Source organism: Dendrobates tinctorius, unplaced genomic scaffold (genome assembly GCF_039654945.1).
Source record: "Dendrobates tinctorius isolate UK_male_01 unplaced genomic scaffold, ASM3965494v1 ptg000211l, whole genome shotgun sequence".
In the NCBI taxonomy this organism is placed as follows: Eukaryota; Metazoa; Chordata; class Amphibia; order Anura; family Dendrobatidae; genus Dendrobates; species Dendrobates tinctorius.
This window is the reverse complement of record NW_027361878.1, coordinates 12,076,047-12,101,185: the sequence shown is the minus strand read 5'-3', so window position 1 is coordinate 12,101,185 and position 25,139 is coordinate 12,076,047. Positions and strand designations below refer to the sequence as shown.

Below are 25,139 nucleotides of genomic sequence, written 5' to 3'. Positions count from 1 at the left end.
ATCCGAATATCTAATGTGTATGGGAGACCCCGACTGTCATCTGAATATCTAGTGTGCATGGGAGACCCCGACTGTCATCTGAATATCTAATGTGTATGGGAGACCCCGACTGTCATCTGAATATCTAATGTGTATGGGAGACCCCCCGACTGTCATCTGAATATCTAATGTGTATGGGAGACCCCGACTGTCATCTGAATATCTAGTGTGTATGGGAGACCCCCCGACTGTCATCTGAATATCTAGTGTGTATGGGAGACCCCCTGACTGTCATCTGAATATTTAATGTGTATGGGAGACCCCGACTGTCATCTGAATATCTAATGTGCATGGGAGACCCCCCCGAATGTCATCTGAATATCTAATGTGTATGGGAGACCCCGACTGTCATCTGAATATCTAATGTGTATGGGAGACCCCCTGACTGTCATTCGAATGTCTAATGTGTTTGGGAGACCCCCGACTGTCATCTGAATATCTAATGTGTATGGGAGACCCCCTGTCATCTGAATATCTAATGTGTATGGGAGACCCCCCGACTGTCATATGAATATCTAATGTGTATGGGAGACCCCCCGACTGTCATCTGAATATCTAATGTGTATGGGAGACCCCGACTGTCATCTGAATATCTAGTGTGTATGGGAGACCCCCCGACTGTCATCTGAATATCTAGTGTGTATGGGAGACCCCCTGACTGTCATCTGAACATCTAATGTGTATGGGAGACCCCGACTGTCATCTGAATATCTAATGTGCATGGGAGACCCCCCCGAATGTCATCTGAATATCTAATGTGTATGGGAGACCCCGACTGTCATCTGAATATCTAATGTGTATGGGAGACCCCCTGACTGTCATTCGAATGTCTAATGTGTTTGGGAGACCCCCGACTGTCATCTGAATATCTAATGTGTATGGGAGACCCCGACTGTCATCTGAATATCTAGTGTGTATGGGAGACCCCCCCCCCCGACTGTCATCTAAATATCTAATGTGTATCGGAGACCCCGACTGTCTTCTGAATATCTAGTGTGTATGGGAGACCCCCCGACAGTCATCTAAATATCTAATGTGTATGGGAGACCCCGACTGTTATCTGAATATCTACTGTGTATGGGAGACCCCCCCGACTGTCATCTAAAGATCTAATGTGCATGGGAGACCCCCGACTGTCATCTGAATATCTAATGTGCATGGGAGACCCCCGACTGTCATCTGAATATCTAATGTGTATGGGAGACCCCGACTGTCTTCTGAATATCTAGTGTGTATGGGAGACCCCGACTGTCTTCTGAATATCTAGTGTGTATGGGAGACCCCCCGACAGTCATCTAAATATCTAATGTGTATGGGAGACCCCGACTGTCATCTAAATATCTAATGTGTATGGGAGACCCCCCGACTGTCATCTGAATATCTAGTGTGTATGGGAGAGCCCGACTGTCATCTAAATATCTAATGTGCATAGGAGACCCCCGACTGTCATCCGAATATCTAATGTGTATGGGAGACCCCGACAATCATCTGAATATCTAATGTGTATAGGAGACCCCCAACTGTCATCTGAATATCTAATGTGTATGGGAGACCCCCTGACTGTCATCTGAATATCTAATGTGTATGGGAGACCCCCTGACTGTCATCTAAATATCTAATGTGTATGGGAGACCCCCGACTGTCATCTGAATATCTAATATGTATGGGAGACCCCCTGACTGTCATCTAAATATCTAATGTGTATGGGAGACCCCCAACTGTCATCTGAATATCTAATGTGTATGGGAGACCCCCTGTCATCTGAATATCTAATGCGTATGGGAGACCCCGACTGTCATCTGAATATCTAATGTGTATGGGAGACCCCCTGACTGTCATTCGAATGTCTAATGTGTTTGGGAGACCCCCGACTGTCATCTGAATATCTAATGTGTATGGGAGACCCCCGACTGTCATCTGAATATCTAATGTGTATGGGAGACCCCCAACTGTCATCTAAATATCTAATGCGTATGGGAGACCCCCAACTGTCATCTAAATATCTAATGTGCATGGGAGACCCCTGACTGTCATCTGAATATCTAATATGCATGGGAGACCCCCGACTGTCATCCAAATATCTAATGTGTATGGGAGATTCCCGACTGTCATCCAAATATCTAATGTGTATGGGAGACCCCCGACTGTCATCCGAATATCTAATGTGTATGGGAGACCCCCCGACTGTCATCTGAATGTCTAATGTGTATGGGAGACCCCCGACTGTCATCTGAATGTCTAATGTGTATGGGAGATCCCTGACTGTCATCTGAATGTCTGTGTATGGGAGACCCCCGACTGTCATCTGAATATCTAATGTGTATGGGAGACCCCCGACTGTCATCCGAATATCTAATGTGTATGGGAGACCCCGACTGTCATCTGAATATCTAATGTGTATGGGAGACCCCGACTGTCATCTGAATATCTAATGTGTATGGGAGACCCCGACTGTCATCCGAATATCTAATGTGTATGGGAGACCCCGACTGTCATCTGAATATCTAGTGTGCATGGGAGACCCCGACTGTCATCTGAATATCTAATGTGTATGGGAGACCCCCCCGACTGTCATCTAAATATCTAATGTGTATGGGAGACCCCGACTGTCTTCTGAATATCTAGTGTGTATGGGAGACCCCCCGACTGTTATCCGAATATCTAGTGTGTATGGGAGACCCCCCCCGACTGTCATCTAAATATCTAATGTGCATGGGAGACCCCCGACTGTCATCTGAATATCTAGTGTGTATGGGAGACCCCCCGACTGTCATCTAAATATCTAATGTGCATGGGAGACCCCCGACTGTCATCTGAACATCTAGTGTGTATGGGAGACCCCTCGACTATCATCTAAATATCTAATGTGCATGGGAGACCCCCGACTGTCATCTGAATATCTAGTGTGTATGGGAGACCCCCTGACTGTCATATGAATATCTAATGTGTATGGGAGACCCCCTGTCATCTGAATATCTAATGTGTATGGGAGACCCCCTGACTGTCATCTAAATATCTAATGTGTATGGAAGACCCCCGACTATCATCTGAATATCTAATGCGTATGGGAGACCCCGACTGTCATCTGAATATCTAATGTGTATGGGAGACCCCCTGACTGTCATTCGAATGTCTAATGTGTTTGGGAGACCCCCGACTGTCATCTGAATATCTAGTGTGCATGGGAGACCCTGACTGTCATGTGAATATCTAATGTGTATGGGAGACCCCGACTGTCATCTGAATATCTAATGTGTATGGGAGACCCCCCGACTGTCATCTGAATATCTAGTGTGTATGGGAGACCCCCCGACAGTCATCTAAATATCTAATGTGTATGGGAGACCCCGACTGTCTTCTGAATATCTAGTGTGTATGGGAGACCCCCCCGACTGTCATCTAAATATCTAATGTGTATGGGAGACCCCGACTGTCTTCTGAATATCTAGTGTGTATGGGAGACCCCCCGACAGTCATCTAAATATCTAATGTGTATGGGAGACCCCGACTGTCATCTAAATATCTAATGTGTATGGGAGACCCCCCGACTGTCATCTGAATATCTAGTGTGTATGGGAGAGCCCGACTGTCATCTAAATATCTAATGTGCATAGGAGACCCCCGACTGTCATCCGAATATCTAATGTGTATGGGAGACCCCGACAATCATCTGAATATCTAATGTGTATAGGAGACCCCCAACTGTCATCTGAATATCTAATGTGTATGGGAGACCCCCTGACTGTCATCTGAATATCTAATGTGTATGGGAGACCCCCTGACTGTCATCTGAATATCTAATGTGTATGGGAGACCCCCTGACTGTCATCTAAATATCTAATGTGTATGGGAGACCCCCGACTGTCATCTGAATATCTAATATGTATGGGAGACCCCCTGACTGTCATCTAAATATCTAATGTGTATGGGAGACCCCCAACTGTCATCTGAATATCTAATGTGTATGGGAGACCCCCTGTCATCTGAATATCTAATGCGTATGGGAGACCCCGACTGTCATCTGAATATCTAATGTGTATGGGAGACCCCCTGACTGTCATTCGAATGTCTAATGTGTTTGGGAGACCCCCGACTGTCATCTGAATATCTAATGTGTATGGGAGACCCCCGACTGTCATCTGAATATCTAATGTGTATGGGAGACCCCCAACTGTCATCTAAATATCTAATGCGTATGGGAGACCCCCAACTGTCATCTAAATATCTAATGTGCATGGGAGACCCCTGACTGTCATCTGAATATCTAATATGCATGGGAGACCCCCGACTGTCATCCAAATATCTAATGTGTATGGGAGATTCCCGACTGTCATCCAAATATCTAATGTGTATGGGAGACCCCCGACTGTCATCCGAATATCTAATGTGTATGGGAGACCCCCCGACTGTCATCTGAATGTCTAATGTGTATGGGAGACCCCCGACTGTCATCTGAATGTCTAATGTGTATGGGAGATCCCTGACTGTCATCTGAATGTCTGTGTATGGGAGACCCCCGACTGTCATCTGAATATCTAATGTGTATGGGAGACCCCCGACTGTCATCCGAATATCTAATGTGTATGGGAGACCCCGACTGTCATCTGAATATCTAATGTGTATGGGAGACCCCGACTGTCATCTGAATATCTAATGTGTATGGGAGACCCCGACTGTCATCCGAATATCTAATGTGTATGGGAGACCCCGACTGTCATCTGAATATCTAGTGTGCATGGGAGACCCCGACTGTCATCTGAATATCTAATGTGTATGGGAGACCCCGACTGTCATCTGAATATCTAATGTGTATGGGAGACCCCCCGACTGTCATCTGAATATCTAATGTGTATGGGAGACCCCGACTGTCATCTGAATATCTAGTGTGTATGGGAGACCCCCCGACTGTCATCTGAATATCTAGTGTGTATGGGAGACCCCCTGACTGTCATCTGAATATTTAATGTGTATGGGAGACCCCGACTGTCATCTGAATATCTAATGTGCATGGGAGACCCCCCCGAATGTCATCTGAATATCTAATGTGTATGGGAGACCCCGACTGTCATCTGAATATCTAATGTGTATGGGAGACCCCCTGACTGTCATTCGAATGTCTAATGTGTTTGGGAGACCCCCGACTGTCATCTGAATATCTAATGTGTATGGGAGACCCCCTGTCATCTGAATATCTAATGTGTATGGGAGACCCCCCGACTGTCATATGAATATCTAATGTGTATGGGAGACCCCCCGACTGTCATCTGAATATCTAATGTGTATGGGAGACCCCGACTGTCATCTGAATATCTAGTGTGTATGGGAGACCCCCCGACTGTCATCTGAATATCTAGTGTGTATGGGAGACCCCCTGACTGTCATCTGAACATCTAATGTGTATGGGAGACCCCGACTGTCATCTGAATATCTAATGTGCATGGGAGACCCCCCCGAATGTCATCTGAATATCTAATGTGTATGGGAGACCCCGACTGTCATCTGAATATCTAATGTGTATGGGAGACCCCCTGACTGTCATTCGAATGTCTAATGTGTTTGGGAGACCCCCGACTGTCATCTGAATATCTAATGTGTATGGGAGACCCCGACTGTCATCTGAATATCTAGTGTGTATGGGAGACCCCCCCCCCGACTGTCATCTAAATATCTAATGTGTATCGGAGACCCCGACTGTCTTCTGAATATCTAGTGTGTATGGGAGACCCCCCGACAGTCATCTAAATATCTAATGTGTATGGGAGACCCCGACTGTTATCTGAATATCTACTGTGTATGGGAGACCCCCCCGACTGTCATCTAAAGATCTAATGTGCATGGGAGACCCCCGACTGTCATCTGAATATCTAATGTGCATGGGAGACCCCCGACTGTCATCTGAATATCTAATGTGTATGGGAGACCCCGACTGTCTTCTGAATATCTAGTGTGTATGGGAGACCCCGACTGTCTTTTGAATATCTAGTGTGTATGGGAGACCCCCCGACAGTCATCTAAATATCTAATGTGTATGGGAGACCCCGACTGTCATCTAAATATCTAATGTGTATGGGAGACCCCCCGACTGTCATCTGAATATCTAGTGTGTATGGGAGAGCCCGACTGTCATCTAAATATCTAATGTGCATAGGAGACCCCCGACTGTCATCCGAATATCTAATGTGTATGGGAGACCCCGACAATCATCTGAATATCTAATGTGTATAGGAGACCCCCAACTGTCATCTGAATATCTAATGTGTATGGGAGACCCCCTGACTGTCATCTGAATATCTAATGTGTATGGGAGACCCCCTGACTGTCATCTAAATATCTAATGTGTATGGGAGACCCCCGACTGTCATCTGAATATCTAATATGTATGGGAGACCCCCTGACTGTCATCTAAATATCTAATGTGTATGGGAGACCCCCAACTGTCATCTGAATATCTAATGTGTATGGGAGACCCCCTGTCATCTGAATATCTAATGCGTATGGGAGACCCCGACTGTCATCTGAATATCTAATGTGTATGGGAGACCCCCTGACTGTCATTCGAATGTCTAATGTGTTTGGGAGACCCCCGACTGTCATCTGAATATCTAATGTGTATGGGAGACCCCCGACTGTCATCTGAATATCTAATGTGTATGGGAGACCCCCAACTGTCATCTAAATATCTAATGCGTATGGGAGACCCCCAACTGTCATCTAAATATCTAATGTGCATGGGAGACCCCTGACTGTCATCTGAATATCTAATATGCATGGGAGACCCCCGACTGTCATCCAAATATCTAATGTGTATGGGAGATTCCCGACTGTCATCCAAATATCTAATGTGTATGGGAGACCCCCGACTGTCATCCGAATATCTAATGTGTATGGGAGACCCCCCGACTGTCATCTGAATGTCTAATGTGTATGGGAGACCCCCGACTGTCATCTGAATGTCTAATGTGTATGGGAGATCCCTGACTGTCATCTGAATGTCTGTGTATGGGAGACCCCCGACTGTCATCTGAATATCTAATGTGTATGGGAGACCCCCGACTGTCATCCGAATATCTAATGTGTATGGGAGACCCCGACTGTCATCTGAATATCTAATGTGTATGGGAGACCCCGACTGTCATCTGAATATCTAATGTGTATGGGAGACCCCGACTGTCATCCGAATATCTAATGTGTATGGGAGACCCCGACTGTCATCTGAATATCTAGTGTGCATGGGAGACCCCGACTGTCATCTGAATATCTAATGTGTATGGGAGACCCCGACTGTCATCTGAATATCTAATGTGTATGGGAGACCCCCCGACTGTCATCTGAATATCTAATGTGTATGGGAGACCCCGACTGTCATCTGAATATCTAGTGTGTATGGGAGACCCCCCGACTGTCATCTGAATATCTAGTGTGTATGGGAGACCCCCTGACTGTCATCTGAATATTTAATGTGTATGGGAGACCCCGACTGTCATCTGAATATCTAATGTGCATGGGAGACCCCCCCGAATGTCATCTGAATATCTAATGTGTATGGGAGACCCCGACTGTCATCTGAATATCTAATGTGTATGGGAGACCCCCTGACTGTCATTCGAATGTCTAATGTGTTTGGGAGACCCCCGACTGTCATCTGAATATCTAATGTGTATGGGAGACCCCCTGTCATCTGAATATCTAATGTGTATGGGAGACCCCCCGACTGTCATATGAATATCTAATGTGTATGGGAGACCCCCCGACTGTCATCTGAATATCTAATGTGTATGGGAGACCCCGACTGTCATCTGAATATCTAGTGTGTATGGGAGACCCCCCGACTGTCATCTGAATATCTAGTGTGTATGGGAGACCCCCTGACTGTCATCTGAACATCTAATGTGTATGGGAGACCCCGACTGTCATCTGAATATCTAATGTGCATGGGAGACCCCCCCGAATGTCATCTGAATATCTAATGTGTATGGGAGACCCCGACTGTCATCTGAATATCTAATGTGTATGGGAGACCCCCTGACTGTCATTCGAATGTCTAATGTGTTTGGGAGACCCCCGACTGTCATCTGAATATCTAATGTGTATGGGAGACCCCGACTGTCATCTGAATATCTAGTGTGTATGGGAGACCCCCCCCCCGACTGTCATCTAAATATCTAATGTGTATCGGAGACCCCGACTGTCTTCTGAATATCTAGTGTGTATGGGAGACCCCCCGACAGTCATCTAAATATCTAATGTGTATGGGAGACCCCGACTGTTATCTGAATATCTACTGTGTATGGGAGACCCCCCCGACTGTCATCTAAAGATCTAATGTGCATGGGAGACCCCCGACTGTCATCTGAATATCTAATGTGCATGGGAGACCCCCGACTGTCATCTGAATATCTACTGTGTATGGGAGACCCCCCGACTGTCATCTAAATATCTAATGTGCATGGGAGACCCCCGACTGTCATCCGAATATCTAATGTGTATGGGAGACCCCGACAATCATATGAATATCTAATGTGTATGGGAGACCCCCGACTGTCATCTTAATATCTAATGTGTATGGGAGACCCTGACTGTCATCCGAATATCTAGTGTGTATGGTAGACCCCCGACTTTCATCTAAATATCTAATGTGCATGGGAGACCCCTGACTGTCATCAGAATATCTAATGTGTATGGGAGACCCTGACTGTCATCCGAATATCTAGTGTGTATGGTAGACCCCCGACTTTCATCTAAATATCTAATGTGCATGGGAGACCCCTGACTGTCATCTGAATATCTAGTGTGCCTGAGACCCAGAAATGTCATCTGAATATCTAATACGCATGGGAGACCCCCGACTGTCATCCAAATATCTAATGTGTATGGGAGACCCCTGACTGTCATTTGAATATCTAATATGCATGGGAGACCCCCGACTGTCATCCGAATATCTAATGTGTATGGGAGACCCCCAACTGTCATCTAAATATCTAATGTGTATGGGAGACCCCCGACTGTCATCCGAATATCTAATGTGTATGGGAGACCCCCGACTGTTATCCGAATATCTAATATGTATGGGAGACCATCAACTGTCATGTGAATATCTAATATGTATGGGAGACCCCCAACTGTCATCTAAATATGTAATGTGTATGGTAGACCCCCAACTGTCATCGGAATATCTAATGTGTATGGGAGACCCCCGACTGTCATCCGAATATCTAATATGTATGGGAGACCCCCAACTGTCATCTAAATATCTAATGCGCATGGGAGACCCCCAACTGTCATCTAAATATCTAATGCGTATGGGAGACCCCCAACTGTCATCTAAATATCTAATGTGCATGGGAGACACCTGACTGCCATCTGAATATCTAATGTGCATGGGAGACCCCCGACTGTCATCCAAATATCTAATGTGTATGGGAGATTCCCGACTGTCATTCAAATATCTAATGTGTATGGGAGACCCCCGACTGTCATCCGAATATCTAATGTGTATGGGAGATTCCCGACTGTCATCCGAATATCTAATGTCTATGGGAGACCCCCGACTGTCATCTGAATGTCTAATGTGTATGGGAGATCCCTGTCATCTGAACATCTAATGTGTATGGGAGACCCCCGACTGTCATCCGAATATCTAATGTGTATGGGAGACCCCCGACTGTCATCCGAATATATAATGTGTATGGGAGACCCACGACTGTCATCCGAATATCTAATGTGTATGGGAGACCATCAACTGTCATGTGAATATCTAATATGTATGGGAGACCCCCAACTGTCATCTAAATATCTATTGTGTATGGGAGACTCCCAACTGTCATCCGAATATCTAATGTGTATGGGAGACCCTCGAGTGTCATCCGAATATCTAATGTGTATGGGAGACCCCCGACTGTTATCCGAATATCTAATATGTATGGGAGACCCCCAACTGTCATCTGAATATCTAATGTGTATGGGAGACCCCCAACTGTCATCTAAATATCTAATGTGTATGGGAGACCCCCAACTGTCATCGGAATATCTAATGTGTATGGGAGACACCCGACTGTCATCCGAATATCTAATGTGTATGGGAGACCCCCGACTGTCATCCGAATATCTAATGTGTATGGGAGACCCCCGACTGTTATCCGAATATCTAATATGTATGGGAGACCATCAACTGTCATGTGAATATCTAATATGTATGGGAGACCCCCAACTGTCATCTAAATATGTAATGTGTATGGTAGACCCCCAACTGTCATCGGAATATCTAATGTGTATGGGAGACCCCCGACTGTCATCCGAATATCTAATGTGTATGGGAGACCCCCGACTGTCATCCGAATATCTAATATGTATGGGAGACCCCCAACTGTCATCTAAATATCTAATGCGTATGGGAGACCCCCAACTGTCATCTAAATATCTAATGCGTATGGGAGACCCCCAACTGTCATCTAAATATCTAATGTGCATGGGAGACACCTGACTGCCATCTGAATATCTAATGTGCATGGGAGACCCCCGACTGTCATCCAAATATCTAATGTGTATGGGAGATTCCCGACTGTCATTCAAATATCTAATGTGTATGGGAGACCCCCGACTGTCATCCGAATATCTAATGTGTATGGGAGATTCCCGACTGTCATCCGAATATCTAATGTGTATGGGAGACCCCCGACTGTCATCGGAATGTCTAATGTGTATGGGAGACCCCCGACTGTCATCTGAATGTCTAATGTGTATGGGAGATCCCTGTCATCTGAACATCTAATGTGTATGGGAGACCCCCGACTGTCATCCGAATACCTAATGTGTATGGGAGACCCCCGACTGTCATCCGAATATATAATGTGTATGGGAGACCCACGACTGTCATCCGAATATCTAATGTGTATGGGAGACCATCAACTGTCATGTGAATATCTAATATGTATGGGAGACCCCCAACTGTCATCTAAATATCTATTGTGTATGGGAGACCCTCGAGTGTCATCCGAATATCTAATGTGTATGGGAGACCCCCGACTGTTATCCGAATATCTAATATGTATGGGAGACCCCCAACTGTCATCTGAATATCTAATGTGTATGGGAGACCCCCAACTGTCATCTAAATATCTAATGTGTATGGGAGACCCCCAACTGTCATCTAAATATCTATTGTGTATGGGAGACCCTCGAGTGTCATCCGAATATCTAATGTGTATGGGAGACCCCCGACTGTTATCCGAATATCTAATATGTATGGGAGACCCCCAACTGTCATCTGAATATCTAATGTGTATGGGAGACCCCCAACTGTCATCTAAATATCTAATGTGTATGGGAGACCCCCAACTGTCATCCGAATATCTAATGTGTATGGGAGACACCCGACTGTCATCCGAATATCTAATGTGTATGGGAGACCCCCGACTGTCATCCGAATATCTAATGTGTATGGGAGACCCCCGACTGTCATCCGAATATCTAATGTGTATGGGAGACCCCCGACTGTCATCCGAATATCTAATGTGTATGGGAGACCCCCGACTGTTATCCGAATATCTAATATGTATGGGAGACCATCAACTGTCATGTGAATATCTAATATGTATGGGAGACCCCCAACTGTCATCTAAATATGTAATGTGTATGGTAGACCCCCAACTGTCATCGGAATATCTAATGTGTATGGGAGACCCCCGACTGTCATCCGAATATCTAATGTGTATGGGAGACCCCCGACTGTCATCCGAATATCTAATATGTATGGGAGACCCCCAACTGTCATCTAAATATCTAATGCGTATGGGAGACCCCCAACTGTCATCTAAATATCTAATGCGTATGGGAGACCCCCAACTGTCATCTAAATATCTAATGTGCATGGGAGACACCTGACTGCCATCTGAATATCTAATGTGCATGGGAGACCCCCGACTGTCATCCAAATATCTAATGTGTATGGGAGATTCCCGACTGTCATTCAAATATCTAATGTGTATGGGAGACCCCCGACTGTCATCCGAATATCTAATGTGTATGGGAGATTCCCGACTGTCATCCGAATATCTAATGTGTATGGGAGACCCCCGACTGTCATCGGAATGTCTAATGTGTATGGGAGACCCCCGACTGTCATCTGAATGTCTAATGTGTATGGGAGATCCCTGTCATCTGAACATCTAATGTGTATGGGAGACCCCCGACTGTCATCCGAATACCTAATGTGTATGGGAGACCCCCGACTGTCATCCGAATATATAATGTGTATGGGAGACCCACGACTGTCATCCGAATATCTAATGTGTATGGGAGACCATCAACTGTCATGTGAATATCTAATATGTATGGGAGACCCCCAACTGTCATCTAAATATCTATTGTGTATGGGAGACCCTCGAGTGTCATCCGAATATCTAATGTGTATGGGAGACCCCCGACTGTTATCCGAATATCTAATATGTATGGGAGACCCCCAACTGTCATCTGAATATCTAATGTGTATGGGAGACCCCCAACTGTCATCTAAATATCTAATGTGTATGGGAGACCCCCAACTGTCATCCGAATATCTAATGTGTATGGGAGACACCCGACTGTCATCCGAATATCTAATGTGTATGGGAGACCCCCGACTGTCATCCGAATATCTAATGTGTATGGGAGACCCCCGACTGTCATCCGAATATCTAATGTGTATGGGAGACCCCCGACTGTCATCCGAATATCTAATGTGTATGGGAGACCCCCGACTGTCATCCGAATATCTAATGTGTATGGGAGACACCCGACTGTCATCCGAATATCTAATGTGTATGGGAGACCCCCGACTGTCATCCGAATATCTAATGTGTATGGGAGACCCCCGACTGTTATCCGAATATCTAATATGTATGGGAGACCATCAACTGTCATGTGAATATCTAATATGTATGGGAGACCCCCAACTGTCATCTAAATATGTAATGTGTATGGTAGACCCCCAACTGTCATCGGAATATCTAATGTGTATGGGAGACCCCCGACTGTCATCCGAATATCTAATGTGTATGGGAGACCCCCGACTGTCATCCGAATATCTAATATGTATGGGAGACCCCCAACTGTCATCTAAATATCTAATGCGTATGGGAGACCCCCAACTGTCATCTAAATATCTAATGTGCATGGGAGACACCTGACTGCCATCTGAATATCTAATGTGCATGGGAGACCCCCGACTGTCATCCAAATATCTAATGTGTATGGGAGATTCCCGACTGTCATTCAAATATCTAATGTGTATGGGAGACCCCCGACTGTCATCCGAATATCTAATGTGTATGGGAGATTCCCGACTGTCATCCGAATATCTAATGTCTATGGGAGACCCCCGACTGTCATCGGAATGTCTAATGTGTATGGGAGACCCCCGACTGTCATCTGAATGTCTAATGTGTATGGGAGATCCCTGTCATCTGAACATCTAATGTGTATGGGAGACCCCCGACTGTCATCCGAATATCTAATGTGTATGGGAGACCCCCGACTGTCATCCGAATATATAATGTGTATGGGAGACCCACGACTGTCATCCGAATATCTAATGTGTATGGGAGACCATCAACTGTCATGTGAATATCTAATATGTATGGGAGACCCCCAACTGTCATCTAAATATCTATTGTGTATGGGAGACTCCCAACTGTCATCCGAATATCTAATGTGTATGGGAGACCCTCGAGTGTCATCCGAATATCTAATGTGTATGGGAGACCCCCGACTGTTATCCGAATATCTAATATGTATGGGAGACCCCCAACTGTCATCTGAATATCTAATGTGTATGGGAGACCCCCAACTGTCATCTAAATATCTAATGTGTATGGGAGACCCCCAACTGTCATCGGAATATCTAATGTGTATGGGAGACACCCGACTGTCATCCGAATATCTAATGTGTATGGGAGACCCCCGACTGTCATCCGAATATCTAATGTGTATGGGAGACCCCCGACTGTTATCCGAATATCTAATATGTATGGGAGACCATCAACTGTCATGTGAATATCTAATATGTATGGGAGACCCCCAACTGTCATCTAAATATGTAATGTGTATGGTAGACCCCCAACTGTCATCGGAATATCTAATGTGTATGGGAGACCCCCGACTGTCATCCGAATATCTAATGTGTATGGGAGACCCCCGACTGTCATCCGAATATCTAATATGTATGGGAGACCCCCAACTGTCATCTAAATATCTAATGCGTATGGGAGACCCCCAACTGTCATCTAAATATCTAATGCGTATGGGAGACCCCCAACTGTCATCTAAATATCTAATGTGCATGGGAGACACCTGACTGCCATCTGAATATCTAATGTGCATGGGAGACCCCCGACTGTCATCCAAATATCTAATGTGTATGGGAGATTCCCGACTGTCATTCAAATATCTAATGTGTATGGGAGACCCCCGACTGTCATCCGAATATCTAATGTGTATGGGAGATTCCCGACTGTCATCCGAATATCTAATGTGTATGGGAGACCCCCGACTGTCATCGGAATGTCTAATGTGTATGGGAGACCCCCGACTGTCATCTGAATGTCTAATGTGTATGGGAGATCCCTGTCATCTGAACATCTAATGTGTATGGGAGACCCCCGACTGTCATCCGAATATCTAATGTGTATGGGAGACCCCCGACTGTCATCCGAATATATAATGTGTATGGGAGACCCACGACTGTCATCCGAATATCTAATGTGTATGGGAGACCATCAACTGTCATGTGAATATCTAATATGTATGGGAGACCCCCAACTGTCATCTAAATATCTATTGTGTATGGGAGACTCCCAACTGTCATCCGAATATCTAATGTGTATGGGAGACCCTCGAGTGTCATCCGAATATCTAATGTGTATGGGAGACCCCCGACTGTTATCCGAATATCTAATATGTATGGGAGACCCCCAACTGTCATCTGAATATCTAATGTGTATGGGAGACCCCCAACTGTCATCTAAATATCTAATGTGTATGGGAGACCCCCAACTGTCATCGGAATATCTAATGTGTATGGGAGACACCCGACTGTCATCCGAATATCTAATGTGTATGGGAGACCCCCGACTGTCATCCGAATATCTAATATGTATGGGAGACCCCCGACTGTCATCCGAATATCTAATGTGTATTTGAGACCCTGACTGTCATCCGAATATCTAATGTGTATGGGAGACCCCCCCGACTGTCATCTGAATATCTAATGTGTATGGGAGACCCCAACTGTCATCTGAATATCTAATGTGTATGGGAGACCCCCGACTGTCATCCGAATATCTAATGTGTATGGGAGATTCCCGACTGTCATCTGAGTATCTAATGTGTAAGGGAGACCCACAACTGTCATCTGAATATCTAATGTGTATGGGAGACCCCCGACTGTCATCCGAATATCTAATGTGTATGGGAGACCCCCGACTGTCATCCGAATATCTAATGTGTATGGCAGACCCCGACTGTCATTGGAATATCTGTGTGGGAGATCCCCGACTGTCATCTAAATATCTAATGTGTATGGGAGACCCCCGACTGTCATCCGAATATCTAATGTGTATGGGAGACCCCAGACTGTCATCCGAATGTCTAATGTGTAAGGGAGATCCCCGACTGTCATCTAAATATCTAATATGTATGGGAGACCCTCGACTGTCATGTGAATATCTAATATGCATGGGAGGCCCCCGACTGTCATCTGAATATCTAATGTGTATGGAAGATTCCCGAATGTCATCCGAATATCTAATGTGTATGGGAGACCCTGACTGTCATCTGAATATCTAATGTGTATGGGAGACCCCCGACTGTCATCCGAATATCTAATGTGTATGGGAGACCCCCGATTGTCATCCGAATATCTAATGTGTATGGGAGACCCTGACTGTCATCCGAATATCTAATGTGTATGGGAGATACCCGACTGTCATCCGAATATCTAATATGCATGGGAGACCCCCGACTGTCATCCGAATATCTAATGTGTATGGGAGACCCCCCCGACAGTCATCTGAATATCTAATGTGTATGGGAGACCCCAACTGTCATCTGAATATCTAATGTGTATGGGAGACCCCCTGTCATCCGAATATCTAATGTGTATGGGAGACCCCGACTGTCATCCGAATATCTAATGTGTATGGGAGATCCCCGACTGTCATCCGAATATCTAATGTGTATGGGAGACCCCGACTGTCATCTGAATATCTAATGTGTATGGGAGATTCCCGACTGTCATCCGAATATCTAATGTGTATGGGAGATTCCCGACTGTCATCCGAATATCTAATGTGTATGGGAGACCCCCGACTGTCATCTGAATATCTAATGTGTATGGGAGACCCCCAACTGTCATCCGAATATCTAATGTGTATGGGAGACCCCCGACTGTCATCCGAATATCTAATATGTATGGGAGACCCCCGACTGTCATCCGAATATCTAATGTGTATTTGAGACCCCGACTGTCATCCGAATATCTAATGTGTATGGGAGACCCCCGACTGTCATCTGAATATCTAATGTGTATGGGAGACCCCAACTGTCATCTGAATATCTAATGTGTATGGGAGACCCCCGACTGTCATCCGAATATCTAATGTGTATGGGAGATTCCCGACTGTCATCTGAGTATCTAATGTGTAAGGGAGACCCACAACTGTCATCTGAATATCTAATGTGTATGGGAGACCCCCGACTGTCATCCGAATATCTAATGTGTATGGGAGACCCCCGACTGTCATTGGAATATCTGTGTGGGAGATCCCCGACTGTCATCTAAATATCTAATGTGTATGGGAGACCCCCGACTATCATCCGAATATCTAATGTGTATGGGAGACCCCAGACTGTCATCCGAATGTCTAATGTGTAAGGGAGATCCCCGACTGTCATCTAAATATCTAATATGTATGGGAGACCCTCGACTGTCATGTGAATATCTAATATGCATGGGAGGCCCCCGACTGTCATCTGATTATCTAATGTGTATGGGAGGTTCCCGACTGTCATCTGAATATCTAATGTGTATGGAAGATTCCCGAATGTCATCCGAATATCTAATGTGTATGGGAGACCCTGACTGTCATCCGAATATCTAATGTGTATGGGAGATTCCCGACTGTCATCGGAATATCTAATGTGTATGGGAGACCCCCTGACTGTCATCCGAATATCTAATGTGTATGGGAGACCCCCGACTGTCATCGGAATATCTAATGTGTATGGGAGACCCCCCGACTGTCATCCGAATATCTAATGTGTATGGGAGATTCCCGACTGTCATCCGAATATCTGTGTATGGGAGACCCCCGACTGTCATCCGAATATCTAATGTGTATGGGAGACCCCCGACTGCCATGTAAATATCTAATGTGTATGGGAGACCCCCCGACTGTCATCCGAATATCTAATGTGTATGGGAGACCCCCTGACTGTCATCCGAATATCTAATGTGTATGGGAGACCCCCGACTGTCATCCGAATATCTAATGTGTATGGGAGACCCCCGACTGTCATCCGAATATCTAATGTGTATGGGAGACCCTCGAGTGTCATCCGAATATCTAATGTGTATGGGAGACCCCCGACTGTTATCCGAATATCTAATATGTATGGGAGACCCCCAACTGTCATCTGAATATCTAATGTGTATGGGAGACCCCCAAATGTCATCTAAATATCTAATGTGTATGGGAGACCCCCAACTGTCATCGGAATATCTAATGTGTATGGGAGACCCCCGACTGTCATCCGAATATCTAATGTGTATGGGAGACCCCCGACTGTCATCCGAATATCTAATGTGTATGGCAGACCCCGACTGTCATTGGAATATCTGTGTGGGAGATCCCCGACTGTCATCTAAATATCTAATGTGTATGGGAGACCCCCGACTGTCATCCGAATATCTAATGTGTATGGGAGACCCCAGACTGTCATCCGAATGTCTAATGTGTAAGGGAGATCCCCGACTGTCATCTAAATATCTAATATGTATGGGAGACCCTCGACTGTCATGTGAATATCTAATATGCATGGGAGGCCCCCGACTGTCATCTGAATATCTAATGTGTATGGAAGATTCCCGAATGTCATCCGAATATCTAATGTGTATGGGAGACCCTGACTGTCATCTGAATATCTAATGTGTATGGGAGACCCCCGACTGTCATCCGAATATCTAATGTGTATGGGAGACCCCCGATTGTCATCCGAATATCTAATGTGTATGGGAGACCCTGACTGTCATCCGAATATCTAATGTGTATGGGAGATACCCGACTGTCATCCGAATATCTAATATGCATGGGAGACCCCCGACTGTCATCCGAATATCTAATGTGTATGGGAGACCCCCCCGACAGTCATCTGAATATCTAATGTGTATGGGAGACCCCAACTGTCATCTGAATATCTAATGTGTATGGGAGACCCCCTGTCATCCGAATATCTAATGTGTATGGGAGACCCCGACTGTCATCCGAATATCTAATGTGTATGGGAGATCCCCGACTGTCATCCGAATATCTAATGTGTATGGGAGACCCCGACTGTCATCTGAATATCTAATGTGTATGGGAGATTCCCGACTGTCATCCGAATATCTAATGTGTATGGGAGATTCCCGACTGTCATCCGAATATCTAATGTGTATGGGAGACCCCCGACTGTCATCCGAATATCTAATGTGTATGGGAGACCCCCGACTGTCATCCGAATATCTAATATGTATGGGAGACCCCCGACTGTCATCCGAATATCTAATGTGTATTTGAGACCCCGACTGTCATCCGAATATCTAATGTGTATGGGAGACCCCCGACTGTCATCTGAATATCTAATGTGTATGGGAGACCCCAACTGTCATCTGAATATCTAATGTGTATGGGAGACCCCCGACTGTCATCCGAATATCTAATGTGTATGGGAGATTCCCGACTGTCATCTGAGTATCTAATGTGTAAGGGAGACCCACAACTGTCATCTGAATATCTAATGTGTATGGGAGACCCCCGACTGTCATCCGAATATCTAATGTGTATGGGAGACCCCCGACTGTCATTGGAATATCTAATATGTGTGGGAGATCCCCGACTGTCATCTAAATATCTAATGTGTATGGGAGACCCCCGACTATCATCCGAATATCTAATGTGTATGGGAGACCCCAGACTGTCATCCGAATGTCTAATGTGTAAGGGAGATCCCCGACTGTCATCTAAATATCTAATATGTATGGGAGACCCTCGACTGTCATGTGAATATCTAATATGCATGGGAGGCCCCCGACTGTCATCTGATTATCTAATGTGTATGGGAGGTTCCCGACTGTCATCTGAATATCTAATGTGTATGGAAGATTCCCGAATGTCATCCGAATATCTAATGTGTATGGGAGACCCTGACTGTCATCCGAATATCTAATGTGTATGGGAGATTCCCGACTGTCATCTGAGTATCTAATGTGTAAGGGAGACCCACAACTGTCATCTGAATATCTAATGTGTATGGGAGACCCCCGACTGTCATCCGAATATCTAATGTGTATGGGAGACCCCCGACTGTCATCCGAATATATAATGTGTATGGCAGACCCCGACGGTCATTGGAATATCTAATATGTGTGGGAGATCCCCGACTGTCATCTAAATATCTAATGTGTATGGGAGACCCCCGACTATCATCCGAATATCTAATGTGTATGGGAGACCCCAGACTGTCATCCGAATGTCTAATGTGTAAGGGAGATCCCCGACTGTCATCTAAATATCTAATATGTATGGGAGACCCTCGACTGTCATGTGAATATCTAATATGCATGGGAGGCCCCTGACTGTCATCTGATTATCTAATGTGTATGGGAGGTTCCCGACTGTCATCTGAATATCTAATGTGTATGGGAGATTCCCGACTGTCATCCGAATATCTAATGTGTATGGGAGACCCTGACTGTCATCCGAATATCTAATGTGTATGGGAGATTCCCGACTGTCATCCGAATATCTAATGTGTATGGGAGACCCCCTGACTGTCATCCGAATATCTAATGTGTATGGGAGACCCCCCGACTGTCATCCGAATATCTAATGTGTATGGGAGATTCCCGACTGTCATCCGAATATCTGTGTATGGGAGACCCCCGACTGTCATCCGAATATCTAATGTGTATGGGAGACCCCCGACTGCCATGTAAATATCTAATGTGTATGGGAGACCCCCCGACTGTCATCCGAATATCTAATGTGTATGGGAGACCCCCTGTCATCCGAATATCTAATGTGTATGGGAGACCCCCGACTGTCATCCGAATATCTAATGTGTATGGGAGACCCCCGACTGTCATCCGAATATCTAATGTGTATGGGAGACCCCCTGACTGTCATCCGAATATCTAATGTGTATGGGAGATTCCCGACTGTCATCCGAATATCTGTGTATGGGAGACCCCCGACTGTCATCCGAATGTCTAATGTGTAAGGGAGACCCCCAACTGCCATGTAAATATCTAATGTGTATGGGAGACCCCCGACTGTCATCCGAATATCTGAAAGAGAAAGCTGTGGGCTGAATGATCTTATGTGTATGGCCAGTCTCACTCTACCAATTAATAGAGCAATCATGAATTTTGAGAAAGGGGTACAGTGCGATTTCTCTAACCCTCAGACATCATCTGGCGAGTAGGGTAGGCAGGCTCCAATACACATTAGCTGATAAGCCTGTCCCACTAAAATTGGTGGTTTCTGCTGACATTATGTAGACGTGTACGGGCAGCTTTAAGGTGGAGGACGCACACCAGACTCCCTTGATGAAGGGTGGATTTATGTGGGATTGTGATGTCAAAAAGGTGTCAGGTGGGCAGCAATCATAGGGGCACATCTAGAAGCACTGTGCCGGCCTGTGCTGCTGTCACCAGCTACTAGACATCTCCAGATCTGAAGAGTTTTCATTAAAAAAAAAAGTTCTACATCTTGAATACAGTTATGCATTTACTCCCTCTCTACTATCAGGCAGCATGCTGGCTCAGTGGTTAACACTGTTGCTTTGTAGCCCTGAGTTCAAATCCCATCAAGGACAACATCTGCATATTCTCCCTGTGATTGCGTGGGTTTCCTCCCACACTCCCAAAGACAGAGAATTGAGATTTTGAGCCCCAGTGGGGACAGCAATGATAATGTGTGCAAAGTGTTGCGGAATGTTAAGGTGTTATATAACTAAGAAAAATAAATACTTTTCAAAATTTTTGAAATACAAGCAAAATCTGAAAGTTGGTAAATTTTTAATTTGTGTCCAATTATAAGATTTCCATCATATTTTAGCTTCCAATATGTCAGGTGTAAGAAGACAGTACTGCACTGCTCCAGATGGCGGCTATGAGGTGCAGACGGACGTAGTTCTCGCGTGATGATGGCATTGCATGGGCTGGCCCGGCACCTCTGCTGACCTGAGCGTGACAGCGTGACGGATTTCTCTGCAACGGTCAGTGGGAGGATTGCGATGCGATTCTCGCATGAGTTATATAGCCGTCTGTCTGCGCCCTTATACCCTTCTGCACCATGTTAGAGATGCCCCCAACAGCTTGCCCACCTCCGTACAGCGTTATCACGGTCACTGAGCCCGCGCTATGTGCAGAGGTAGGTATGTATAGAATTTAACATTTTGCAAAATTAAAAGGGGTTGTTCACCTTTGGGTGTACAATTATTATTTTTCACTTCACTGCTTGTATTTGGGGATAAAAATTCATTTTTGCCATTGGGTTTCAGTAAAATATCTGCACCTTTTGTCTTTTACTTGCGTTTTATTCACTTCTGATCAGCAGAGAGGAGCTGGGGAAAAGTTTCACACAGCCTGTCATGCAATCCTGAGCTCACTGACCAATTCACAGTTAACTCAGTCCACGGCCGTTAATAGCAGCGCCGCACAGAGGACTAATATGAAAATAACTGTAAGAAAACCCAATGGTTGGAGTTATTTCTAGCCCTGAACCCATGTGTTTAAGTAAAAAAAACATCTAATTGCCCTGAAAGGTGGAAAATTCCTTTATTGGACTACAGTTTATACACCCCCATTATATTGTATCACTGCTAGTGACAAAATGTGGCCCCTACAAAGTGCAGACTCTGCCCATGTGGCCCCTAGTGATAGCCTGAGACCCCGTCACCCCGAGGTACGCCCAGCATTGGGGGCAGCGCCATTATTCACAGGAACTGACCTCTGTATCGTCAGGCGCTCTTACGGATGATACATCCCGTGCACACTGAGCGCTCTGTCTGTCCTGGCCCCACACATCACCTTATATACCACTACCCATACTGCTCCATTCTCCCGGCATGCACTGCTCTAGTTTGTTTACTTCCGGGTTCCCGGCAGCCCCCTCGTATTCCCAGCATGCTTCATTGCTGAGCATCCACTCTGCTATATCACCACACAAGAGAGGAGGATATTTACGTGGGAGACGACGACGACGACGACGACGACGACGACGACCACGACGACCACCTGCAGAGCTCCGGGGCCTGGCTGTTCTCACCGCGCAGTCTCAGCAAACAAGTGGCGGCAGTTTGTGTTACGTCAAAAGAGGGTGTAAATGCGGAGAACTGCCACCAGATGGCGCTGTTTTGGAACTGCATTGCAGCCACCAGAATTATAGGAGTATATTGTATATGTTGAATTTTGTTGTTTTTTTTTCCCGATAAACAGGCCCCCCCAAGTCAAAGTCACTTCAAACCTGAATAGATCCCTAAAAATTTAAGTTTTGTAAATTTCATTGAAAAAAAAAATTTGCTGTTGCAGTTTTCAACTTTATAAGAACGTAAAGAGAATCTGTCACCTTTTTTTGGCCTTTCAGCTGCCATCATTGACATCAGGGGCTTATCTATAGCATTCTGTAATGCATTCTGTAATGCTGTAGATAAGCCCCCGATGTAACCTGAAAGATAAGAAAAACGAGTTAGATTATACTCACCCGGGGGTCCAGTCCAATGGGTGTTGCGGTCCGGTCTGACGCCTCCCATCTTCATATGATGCCGTCCTCTTCTCTTCCTGTAGTGGCTCTGGCGCAGGCGCAATGCTCTGCCCTGTTGAGGGCAGAGCAGAGTCCTCCAGTGTGCAGGCGTCGGGAGAGATCTGGCGCCTGCGCACTGTAGTGTTCTGCTCTGTCCTCAACAAGGCAGAGCAGTGCGCCGGAGCTACTACAGGAAGGGAAGAAGAGGACGGCATCGTATGAAGAAGGGAGGCGCCGGACGGCGACACCCATCGGACCGGACCGCCCCCGGGTGAGTATAATCTAACCGGTTTTTCTTATCTTTCAGGTTACATTGGGGGCTTATCTACAGCATTACAGAATGCTGAAGATAAGCCCCTGATGTCAATGCCGGCAGCTCATAGGGCAAAAAAAGGATGACAGATTCCCTTTAACAAAAATGAAAGGACAGGTGACAGATGTTGCTGATGTGAGGGAGATTTAGGGAAAATGTTATTTATTAACTATCTTGTGCGGTACTTATTAATCCTACAGGAAAACACGGAGCACTGATATCCAAATTTATTTTTAAAAAATGCTTTATTAATCCAAGTAAAAATCACATATAGTAGACAGACACAGATAAAGCGTAATACAAAACGCTCATGTGTGGTAGGGCTACATGAACCGCACTGTAGTAACAGTATAGGCAGAGGCAGCAAACCTCAAAAAATTGTTTTGCTCAAGAAGAGTGTAAACCTAGTAATGTGAACAAAGTGCTTAGTGCATATAAAGTGCAAAAAGGATTAGGATTGGGTAGTAATCGCCATAAATAGCTCAGTAATCAATATAACAAACCCAGTCCTAGTTCAAAGAAACAAAACCAGAGGTATGCAGGTCTTACCCATAATCAAACTGTCGGTGCATGAGTCCTATGGCAGCCCCGATGCGCATTTCGCCCCCCGAGGAAGCCCACGCATAGTGCTCGAAATGCGTACGGAACCTCCTGGGCATTCTCTGTGCAGCTATCCCATGCTAGGGTAAAAACCGCAATGACGACTACAGCAGCTATGCTTGCATTTTAATGAGATTAGTAAAGAAAATTTTGGATTTTATTCCTTGAGCTGGACTTCCTCTTTCTATGAAGTAATTCAAGACATCCAGGTGGAGACGTGTCCTTGCTCGGACTTTGCTGCATCATCAATGAATAAAGGGGTGAGCTGAACTAAATCCTTTTTTTTTTTCTCAGAGTAAAGTACTGCAGTGCGCATGCGCTGGGCCTCAAAGTCACTGCTAGCCCAGGCAGGTGATTGTTCTTATAATCACTATAAGGCACCCCCTGACGAAGCAATTGTGAAACGTACATCCGGCTCATTGCGGGTGAGCCATTTTAGTATTGGTGCACTTTTTCCAACATCTGTAGAATTTGCTGTATTTTTTTTAGGGTGACTCCATTTGTTCCACAGTGATCGTTATTATTACTTGTCTTCATCCTAATGTATCCACTCCCTATAATTTTTGCCAACATTTCTAGAGTTGATAATACATGCATTTTCACTTGTGGCTTCCCAGTCCCACATTACAATAATAATAATATTTTTTATTTCTATAGCGCCAACATATTCCGCAGCACTTTACTTTTTAGAGGGGACTTGTTGTTGGGGCTGGCGGAACGCACCAAATAATAAAATAATAGTAAGGTGCGTTCGCAGCCCGGGGTCCACCGTGCAGGGGTGGTAAACTGCTGCTTATTAATGGTGGAAGTATAAAGCGGTGTAGAAAAGGTCACACGATCCACCGGTGGACACTGATGCCTGTCTCAGACTCTGTCCTACCTACACCTAAGCCTGGGCGCTTAACAGGCTAGGCTGCACAACACATGCGTAGGAAGGGTAGGGGTTTCCAATGAGTCATTCACCAGAGACATTCATACATGCATACAACACTCACTCCTCATAGTCTGATAATGCAGTCTATACTAGCGCATGGCCGAGCGGCCATGGGAACCTTTTAGCGTCCTTCCGGGACCTTCCTGATGGTCCAATCCGAGCTGGAGAAGGACCTGAGCATGTGACCTCCGATCTCCAATGAGAGATCGTCCCACGG

The 25,139-nt window shown here is 45.5% G+C and overlaps 1 protein-coding gene across 2 annotated transcripts in view; it reads right to left on the bottom strand.

Annotated features, from left to right (window-relative positions):
* The window catches only part of SAC3D1 (SAC3 domain containing 1), a 29,470-nt gene extending 6,856 nt beyond the window's left edge, over positions 1-22,614 (bottom strand). Inside the window, exon 1 of one of the 2 annotated variants that reach the window (XM_073554446.1) lies at positions 22,520-22,614. The gene's annotated coding sequence lies outside the window, so the exon portion shown is untranslated. Of the gene's footprint in view, positions 1-22,283; positions 22,420-22,519 lie in introns of those variants that run through there. The other variant, XM_073554445.1, reaches the window with a different exon arrangement.
* Between the last annotated feature and the right edge of the window lie 2,525 nt (positions 22,615-25,139).